The following is a 10,969-nucleotide window of genomic DNA, read 5'->3' as shown; positions in this document are numbered from 1 at the left end:
TTCACCATTTTCCCCCAGAAATACATAGGCTCTTTCTTTTGGCCAACAGGTTTTTAAGGTGAAAGTGTTCTAGCCCCTTCCAGTCCAGATACTGGAGTTTGGCTAGTGTGTTTTGGGAATGGTACTGGTGCTGTTTTAATAACGTTTTGGTGCAGTAATGGGAAAACAAATTAACTGTTTTGGCTATGTTGGTAATTGATTTATTCTGCTTTTTCATAACGGCCTCTGTGACTTGCATTCACTTTTCTTTGGTACTTGTGTTGTCAGACACCTTCAGCTGACACCAAATGCAAATACAAACCTCTTGTGCATTCACTAATGATGTAAACATACACACATGCCTAATAAGTGATGGCTGTGAAGCCAATTCTCTGAATACTTTTGGTACACTTAAATGGGGGGACTATTGTTCCTAACGTGCTATTATTTTTAAAGGGTTCATCCAATATGGATAAAAATATCTTAATTAAAGGTCCTTGTCTGTTCTTTACCCCATCATTTTATTATTTCAAATCTAAAGTCCTGGGGTACAGACCCCAAACAGCAAAGCTTGTGTTACTGTCCAAATACTTAGACTGTATTTCCCTAGTCCCAGGCCCCTTGGCGCTTGTGAAGGTATGAGAAGACTGGATGCTAAAATGTTGATATTTCTGTAATATGGGAAATGTGTCCTATATACTGCTTATACCTATTTTAGTTTTTTACTGCATCCAAGTGCTCTTGGTGGTAGGGGTTGCCACTGGACATTGCCACGTTTTAATTTACTCCCCATTGTCTCACTTCATGTTAGACATAAATTACCTTCTCTGAGTGGTGTACAATAATCCCCTAAACATTCTTAAGCTACCCTTAAGCTATAGTTAATCCTGTGCTCCAATAAGATTCTGATAGAATGACAGCCATAAAATAGCAGTTTATTTCCATTTTCTGCTGGTTTGTATAGCTGCAGTTAAAAGTTAATTTTTCCTTCGAGTTGATTTGCAAATCTTTTTGTGAATGGAATTTCACAGTGTAAATAGAAACACCTGTAAATAGTGGTTAATGGATGTTAGAATACTAGACTACTTTTCTGAAGCTGATATTTTTATTTTATACAATATTTCTGAGTTGTGTCAATTGAAGTAAACAATTTTTTAAATAAAAAGACAACTGCAGGATGAAAAACGTTTGTACTGGTTTTTAGGACATTCTCTTTGGTTACATGTAAATAATTGTAACTCAAATAAAAAGTTGCTACTTTCAATAAAACACTTTTGTCATGTCTTTGTTTGAGAAATATTCAGATCCTTATTCCTAAGGCTGTGAATGAACTTTCTGGAAGCTTTCTCCATTCACAGAAAAGCTCAAACTGTCTCTGAACAGAATAGAAAGAGGAGTGGTCTGGTGCACAACTGAGCAAGAGGACAAATTCATTAGTCTCTAGTTTGAGAAACAGAAGGCTCACAGGTCCTCAACTGACAGCTTCATTAAATAGCACTAGTAAAACACCAGTATCAACAGTGATGAGGTGATTACGGGATGCTGGCTTCCTAGGCAGAATTGCAACAAAAAAGACATCTCAGACTGGCCAATAAAAAGAAAAGATTAAGATGGGCAAAATAACAGACACTGGACATAGGAATATTGGAATAAAGTGTTACGGACAGACAAATCTAAGTTTGAGGATCACAAAGAAGAACATTAATCAGATGCAGACTAAATGAAAAGATGCTGGAGGAGTGCTTGACACCATCTGTCAAGGTGAAGGAAATGTGGTGGTCTGGGGGTGCTTTGGTGGTGGTTGTACAGGGTAAAAGGAATCATGAAGAAGGAAGGTTATCATTCCATTTCACAACCCCATGCCATATCCTGTGGACGGTGCTTGATTGGAGCCAGTTTCCTCCTACAACAGGAAAATGACCCAAAGCTCCAAACTACCCAAGAACAATTTAGGAATGAAGCAATCTCCTAGTATTCTGTCTGTAATAGAGTGGCCAGCACAGTCACCAGATCTCAACCCTATTGAGCTGTTATGGGACCAGCTTGACCGTTTGGTATGTAAGAAGTGCCCATCAAGTCAGTCCAAATTGTGGGAGGTGCTTCAGGAAGCACGGGTTGAAATATCTTCAGATTACCTCAACAAATTGACAACTGAAAATAGAGGAATCTTTGACGAAAGCAAAGTTTGAAGGACTCAAATATTATTTCAATTAAAAAAACATTATTTCTAACCTTGTCAATTACTATACTTCCTATTAACTTTGTTATATTTCTTATTCGTTTCATGTATGTTTTCATAGGAACCAAGGACATTTTTAAGTGATCCTAAACTTTTGAACTGTAGTTTGTGTTTATTCCCCAGTTTCAAAGTTGAAGGAAGCCTTGGGGAATTATAATACATACTGACTTTAACATGTGAATATCTGGGAAGTTCTTTGGAATTCCAGGCAGACCTGAGGGAAAGAATGGAGAAAAGTAATACTATTTCCCAGAGGCTAATTGGAAAGATGGTCGATGGGATCAAGTCGGGGGAATCTGTCATCTGTTTCCCTCACAATATTATGCCTTTCTTGTTTGTTCTGCTCTTTCTCCTCTGTGGTTTTCAAAACATAGCCACCAGGTGGCATATGCATTAACGCCACGACCATCTGTACCACAATATAGTGGTGAACTGATGTGGACACCCTCTAGAGTTGATCCCACACTAGGAGAATTTCTCATTCTTGCCAGGATGCACACTTGCTTCTTCAGATCCCTCGGATCTACATTGGTACCGCAACCTAAATACCTAATGAGAAAACACACCCACACAGAAACATACAATCTGGGAAGCAATGAATAGTATATACTTTTCCCTGACAGTTCCATCAACCACATCACGTGCATGCCTGTGCCACATACACTTCAAGGCTCCTGTTAATCTTCTAGGTTAAATCATGGACTGATACAGCAAAAACAGCCACTAACCCATCTGTATTCCTAAATGTGTGTGACCTGCACTGTAATGGATGGATTTCATATCTCCAAACTATCTGGATGAGTATTAGAGGGCTAGGTATCTATCTAAGCCAAGCTGGGGTTGTTCCTATTTTTCTATTTTCCACCTCGAAGATGTCAGTCTTAATTTAGTGGGAAGTAGAAAAAGATGGATGTGTGTGGATTCACAAATTAATGAGTCCCAGTGTTGATATAAGCACTAGTGCTATAGCTGGCCCCAGTAGCTATTCAGCATCAGTGGATTACCTGTGGGATTGAACACCCATATAGTTCAATGCATAGTAAAACAGGGAATGCTTACATTGTACATTCAGACCACCACATATGCGTTAAACTCAAAGGCTCTCTATTCAATGTGTTGAAAAGCAATCTAAATCCTCTTCCTCTCTAATATAATCCCAGTAGGATTGTAAATGTTTTTACACAGTTGACGCTGATGCATGTATCTCTGGTAAGAGTTTAAGGGTGTCGATAGGGTCTTAAAATATTGTTTCCTTTTAAGGTTTGAGCTGGCTTGCACATATATTTGATAAACAGAATACAATCCCCTAGATGTAACTTCAGAGAGAATATAGGGTAACACTTTACTTGAAGTGTAGTGTCATAACATGGTCATAACTCTGTCGTAACCATGTCATAACATGTTATGCCTTCTGTCATATCATGGTCACGACACTGTAATGACACATATTTAGTAATATTATGTATTATTTTATGACTGGTTATGACACCTACGTATGTCTGTCAAAACATAACAAACCATTCTGTAACACCAGTCTTCTTATAAACAATAATTTTATGCAATATAATTATGCATGAAGTGATATTTATCTTCCCCAGTGCTTTGTTTTTCATGACTGGGATGGCAGCAGTAGTATATTTCAAGGGCAGGATATGACATCCTCTTTGTGACTAATGACCAACATAAGGGCATGTACAGCTAGATGATAGGCCTATCTGCTTCCTATGATTATAGTCATGATGCTTCTCCTGCGACAAATAGCTAACATGAACCCTTCATGGCCAAAATTCAGATTGCTTTGATTGCAAAATCTGGTCTGTACCTTTCAATAAACTGGATAATTCGCAAAACATTGAACACCTTTCACGGTTCTAGATTTCCGGATCTGAAAGTTGATGTCGTTTTTTGATAAAAAATATAATTATAGTACATAATATATTTAATAAAAATAAGCTAATGCAGTTTGATACAGTACACCTTTAGATAATGAAATTGTTCTTGGTAGAACCCTTCATCTAAGGTTCTGTTCAGAACCATATACAGGGATTTCTTTGAAGAACCCTATATTGAATCATCTGCAAAGACGTATTTAAAGAAAGGTTCCACTTAGGGGACAAATCGTAGAATCCTATATGGTTTTACTAACTTTTTAGTAAGAATGTGCTAGGCCTAGTTTTTTTAATTGATTTTTTACCTCAGTCAAGTGTGTAAATTCTCCTGTACAATTCCAATTAGGTTTATGCTAGAGCAAAAACAAAAACGTATACCCCTTTATAGAACCAGGAAACCCTGACTGGCATGTTTTGGAAGAAATGCCAGCAATCGAAGGACAGGTTTATTGAACAATCTCAAGCTCTTAGTAGAGCTGTGGCCCATGTCAGTTTGACCGTTTTGCTCCAGGCTATAAGTAATTGAAGGTAAGTATATAAGCCTTTGGTATTTTCCTCCCAACATGATTATCTAACTTGTAGCGAGCACTATTGTCATTTAGGATAGTTATACACGTGTTAACATATAGCCAGCAAAAACGTAATGTCACAAATGTACGCTGGCTAACTTTGCAAGCTAACATTACAAGGTACTTAGCAGATTCGGAAAATAGGTTATTGAACAGTATACGTTGTTGTTAGCTAGCTATCCAGGCCAAGCTGCAAAGGCTGGCTTAGCCAAACTACTTGGAATTTTTAGCTCCCTCAGTGTTAGTTTTATGTCCATAAGTCCACGTATCGGTGAAGTTGTAACGATTATTGGCGCAAAGTCTGTCAGCATAATGGAAGGAGAGCGCCTTCGAAATGTTAGTTTTTTTCGTAGGTGGGCTGAGGGTACGTTAGTAACTACATTATAACTCTGGGATCCAATAAACACAAAAAAAATTGAATTGGATGTAAATATCTAATTTATTCGATATTATGTTGTTGGTTAACAGTAGCATTTTTGTTACCACATGTAGTATTTTAACTAAGGGTGTATGCATTGCTGCAAACATTTGACTATAGACCAATGAGAGTGAAAGGGGTGAGCTGGAGGATTTTTGTAAATGCATTTCATGCAATTTTAAGGCAATTTACAGGACTGGAGATTTATAATAATAATTTTAATACAGCAGAAATGATTGAAATGACAAGCTACTGTGACACTGATGAACGGTGAATGTAAGCTCTGTAAATGACAATTTCTTGAATCCATTGATATCTTAGGCCTACAGACGGGTGACAAATTAAAGGAAAAACCTGAATTAATGAGTGGTGGGACATTACGAATCTAGATGCTTCCAAAAAGGTGTCCTGCATAAAACAATTCAGCAATTAACATCTTATGATGCTCTGTGGCATGTATGAAAATGCTGAGTAGGCCCAGTTGACAACGATATTGGCTCAAGTTGGCAAGAGGAAAGGAAGTCACTTTGAAAGAAGGTTCATTATTGGGTCTCATCCAGGATGACAAGGCCCCCACACAAGGGGTCTCTGAATTATTTGATGAGTATGAATATGATGTGAATCATATGCTATTGCCTTCGTAGTCACCAGGTTTCAACCTGATTTAACACCTATGCACACAAGCTGATTTCGCCTATGAAAGCAAAATAAATGTAAAGTTGAGGACAGGGCCCAGACTGAAAAATTCATTATGAAATATCTTTAGAACTGTAATCTACTGATTTGTTTCTAGCGTTTTGGACTATAACCATGTATCTTTCCCAGAATTATACACCAAAATCTCCGCTATCCCTCCCATGTTTTATTCAATTAGAATATTTAAAAGTGTGTTTGGGTTTAAATCAATCCAAAGCTGTTCTGAAAAAAAGCATGAAAAGGTCTGGAACAATTCTGAAACATTTGAGTACCTCATGTTGACCACTTGTGTGTGCCACAGAAACTATTTCACACTAGTGACAAAGGGAAGCAAATTAATAGGGGGGTAGAATTTTGCTAAGGCCATTTTCTCGCCTGTTGAATGTATACCCCCCAACTCCATCTTAAGTCTACGTGCATAATTAAGCCGTCGTAAGTGCCACGTTATCGGGAAACCTGGCCCTAGTCTCATTGCTCTTATTTCTATTTTATTTTTAATATTTTTATTAATTCAAGTTTGACATTGATATACAGTTTGGTCCGGACATATTTGGACACTGACGTACTGGCGTAACTGGCGTACACAACACATACGCATGCTTTCGAAACGTGTCAAGTAGCCCAACAACTAGTCAAAAATGTTCCGCATTGCAAGACGTGGCCGCTGTTGTACATAAAATAAAGTGGTCAGAGCTCAATCAAGGTGGATGCGAGAAAGCGATGTCCTGCACTCCTAACCAGTGTCCGAATTACAGAAGGTGGGCAAAGTATGACAGATATTTCTCCCATTGTCTAGCATATCGCTGGCATCATTGGAGAGATCTGAGCGGAAAAGTCCTAAATGGGGACACTGACATGTCTTTTTGGGAGAGTTGCTGTAAGTGATAATTTGCCATTAGGCTAATCATAACATTTCAAGGTCACATTCAAGAAACATATCAATACAGACCAAAATCAAAGTGAATTGGTCAAGCCCAGTTCAAGTCATGTGGGTCTTGGAGTTGAACTGGGCTTGAAATACAAATATCTGCGATGGCATACCAGAGTGGGGTTGCGGGGCTCTGCAGTTTGACAGCGGTTCGTATGGTTTCGAGTGAGGACTTACTGGGTCGTGGCGGTACAGTAACCATTTAAAAGAAACAGCAGCCTAGAGAATGTGACCAAGAAAGTTTATAAAATTTCAGAAGTGCTATAGAAGAAAAATGACTCTTGGAAAGAAGTCATTGCGCATTCCTGTTGGCTATTTATATCTCTATTGATAAGATTTTATTCCCATGTGTTTCAGTTGACAATCCTCTACCAGCTTTACCAGAATAGCATGGTATTTTTTCTAATTTAACCTAAGCTGTGCATACGCATAGGTTGAAATTTGCGTATGCAAGTTATGCATGCCCATGCCATCAAACTGCCTCCACTGTGTTTTACAGATGATGTGATATGCTTCGGATCATGAGCCGTTCCAAACCATCTCCATACTTTTTTCTTCCCATCATTCTGGTACAGGTTGATCTTAGTTTCATCTGTCCAAACAATGCTGTTCAAGAACTGGGCTGGCTTTTTTAGGTGTTTTTGTTTTTTTGGGCAAAGTCTAATCTGGCGTTTCTAATCTCAAGGTTTATGAACGGTTTGCACCTTGTGGTGAATCCTCTGTATTTTCTCTTGTGAAGTCTTCTCTTTATGGTAGACTTGGATAATGATATGCCTACCTCCTTGAGAGTGTTCTTCACTTGGCTGGATGTTGTGAAGCGGTTTTTCATTACCATGGAAAGGATCCTATGATCCATCCACCACTGTTGTCTTCCATGGATGTCCAGGTCGTTTTGTGTTCAGAGCTCAGCAGTGCGTTCTTTTTTCTCTCAGAATGAACCAAACTGTTGATTGGGCCACTCCTAATGTTCCTGCTATCTCTCTGACGGATTTCTTTTTTGCAGCCTATGGATGGCCTGTTTTACTTGGATTGAGAGCTCCTTTGACCACATGTTGTGGGTTCCCAGCAACAGCTTCCAAATGTGAATGCCACAACTGGAATCAACTCCAGACCTTTTGCTGCTTTATTTATGTAGAAATAACAAAGGAATAGCCCACACCTGTCCATGAAACAGCTTCTGAGTCAATTATTCAATTACTTTTGGTCCCTTGAAAAAGACAGGGCTATATATATTAAGAGCTGTAATTCCTAAACCATTCCTCCAATTTAGATATCAATACCCTCAAATAAAATCATATTCATTATTTAACTGTAACTTGAATATATTTTGGTTAACAGACAAAATAACAAAACATGTCAGTGTCCAATTATTTCCAGAAGTGTAAACAGAAGCAAATATAGAACATACAAAATAGTCAACAGATGGTCAGAGTGAGAACCAGTTCCAAGTCACTCATGACGAGTGTCCATGTGTGCTGAATGTACATGTTTCTATACTTACCAGAAAGGTTCATTAACTGTTAATGGTTTCACAGAACTATTCTATCAAAGGGTAGGCTATTTCAGATGAAACCGATATAACACTACATCCTCAACTTATACAACTTAGGTATGAGGTGGAGAAGATAGTCAGCCATGTGTCGCATGGTAAGGGCCAAATTTAGAGCACATTTGTCTGATTTTGACCCAAGCTGTTTCAATTAAGCCATTACAATGCCAGACACAAGTGTTGGCTTCCAGTCAACCCTCACCTCTGAGGTGTGAGGAAGAGATGTTCTGTCACTGCAGGGAAATGAGGCAGCTACTCCATTTTCCATTTACTAGGCCAATTGTTCCAGAAACCTAGGACAGCCCCAAGCACGTCTGTCGCTGGGAATTCTTTAATTGCATCAACTTGTGATTGTGGCACGCTCCTCTCCCCAATGCATCGAGGCCTCATTCAATTTGTGTATTGGTCAAATTCTGTGCCTTAAGCCCCTGTCACTCATCCGAAAACACAGCTTGGTGATTGGTACCCCATGCTGTCATGGCAAAATGTACCTACTACCTCTGTAATGGTAGCCTTTATTTCCTTCTCAATTGTTATGTAAAAGTGCTTGCATTCACATCAGCATGTATAAGAATGACTTGCAGCCTACTTTTCCAAGAACACGGGACTCAGTAATTAGTGTAAATATGTATGTCACTCTGTTTATTTATTTTGCCTCTTACTCTACCACAGGAAGTGTGCATGGGTATAATTTGTGCTTGACATCTTAAGATACTTCCACACAAGATGCAAACACAGTATTTTGGGTGTGCTAATAGTTCCTGTGTTAGTCCCCAGCGTTTCCATGTGACCCAGAAACCAATGGCTGAACCACCAACTAACTGTAACCAGAACCTATGGGAATTCCTAATTAGGTTTAGATAGCAAATTTAATTGAGAGGGATTGATGGGAAAAAATATGGAAAAGAGGATAGCTATAACAACAGGAGAAAGGCGGAAGGAAAAGGAGATGGTAGATCTTTTTTGCCAGTCCATTGAAACAACTAGAAATGCTTTCTGGACTCCAGTCACTGTTTCACCTATCACACTAGCTTAATTCATTTAATGCAGCAGATTTTGTAGTTACATATGCATATTTCCATAAATATGTTGATGGATAAACTGTGCCTATAAGGGCATGTATACCAACAGTATTTTGGTGGTTTCATGCCTTGATTCTGAGGTAATGGTATCAAAGCTAGCTGCCACAAACAATATCTCACAATCTCACAAAATTGATATTAACATGGACTTAGTCCTAAATGTATTTTTCTTTGCCATTAGCATGTCACTGTTGAATAAACATGAAATAAGTGGTTTATTATACAAATGTGAAAATCACCTGAGATATTTGCTGTATTTTTTAGTGCTTCACCATTTGAATTTTAAATGATGTAACATGTATTATATGTCTGTTATGTGGCAAAGTGTAGCTTGCTAGCTATATTTTAGCAAAATATTGTGCTATGTTAGGTTAAAACAGAATGTGATTAAGTGACATCTGCTTTTTACTGAATTGTCTGTTCTTGTGCAGTTCCACTGTATGGTTATCAAACATATACATAGAAGTCCATTCAAATTAAAGTTCAAGCATAATTGGAAATAAGAAACCTGAAGGATACCGTCAATGGAAGCACAACACTAATAACACAGTACTGCATATATTTACAGTAAATACTGTATGCAGAACCATGCACAAACCTTCCAAGGAGCATGTGCTGAATCTGAAAAAGTGGGTGGAGTTGTCGGGTCACACGGTGTGTTGGAGTGAGTGGCATGTGAAAAAAGACGGACGAAGCATGACCATCGGACAGAGTGATATACGTTGCCAGGGCGGACGGGCACATGTCAGCTGGAAAGGGCTCTAGGTAGCAAAGGGGCACAGGTTGAGCCTTACCTGTGCACTTGCCTGACTGTATGTCCAAGTCATTACAGTACTCTCCCTTCAATTGCACAATAAAGCTTACAAACAGATGCAGTACATGCTGTGTCTTACTTCTGTGCTATTTCATAAAGATCGTAAAAGCATTTTTGGCTTTTGCTTTGTGGCAAATTCACTTGACATGTCTGCCCTCCCTGGACCACAGTCAACAACACATGCCATGATATGTAACGTGTCACATAAAATATACTATTGATAATTGACAAACATAGCCTGCATGATTCTGCTTATTGACTGTGTGACGATTAATCATGTTGGCTATGTTTGTCAAGAGCTACCACCAAAATGTTGAATTGCAATGAGTGCATGGAGAAATAGGGGGATTTGGAGAAATATTGAGACATTTACAAATTTAAATCATAGAAAACAATTTTCTTGTTTTTGAAATAATTATGTCAGGTATATGAGGTTTTTGTTGGCCTATGTCACTCAGTTTTTACCCAGCCACTGACCTCACTGGATGGCAATGACTACACACACACACCCACAGACATTTTAGCTTTTTTATGGGAACTCAAAATATTATTTTCATTCAAAATCCTAAACCTTCACCTAACTCCCTAAACATGACTATAGCTTTAGACCAAATTTTATAATTTAACCTTATCCCCCCAAGAAATACTTTGAAACGGAAGAAATGTCCCTTCAGTGGCAAAATGTCCTTGTTTCACTGTCCTTGCAGGACAGTAAAACGTATAGAAAAACACTTGCAAGTCTTAGCCGCTAATGCCTCTCTTTAGCCTGAGGCAGTATAAGGCAGCAACCCGACCTCTCCTCTGCT

The sequence above is a fragment of the Esox lucius genome, chromosome 6 (assembly GCF_011004845.1).
Source record: "Esox lucius isolate fEsoLuc1 chromosome 6, fEsoLuc1.pri, whole genome shotgun sequence".
In the NCBI taxonomy this organism is placed as follows: Eukaryota; Metazoa; Chordata; class Actinopteri; order Esociformes; family Esocidae; genus Esox; species Esox lucius.
This window is presented reverse-complemented; position numbering follows the sequence as displayed.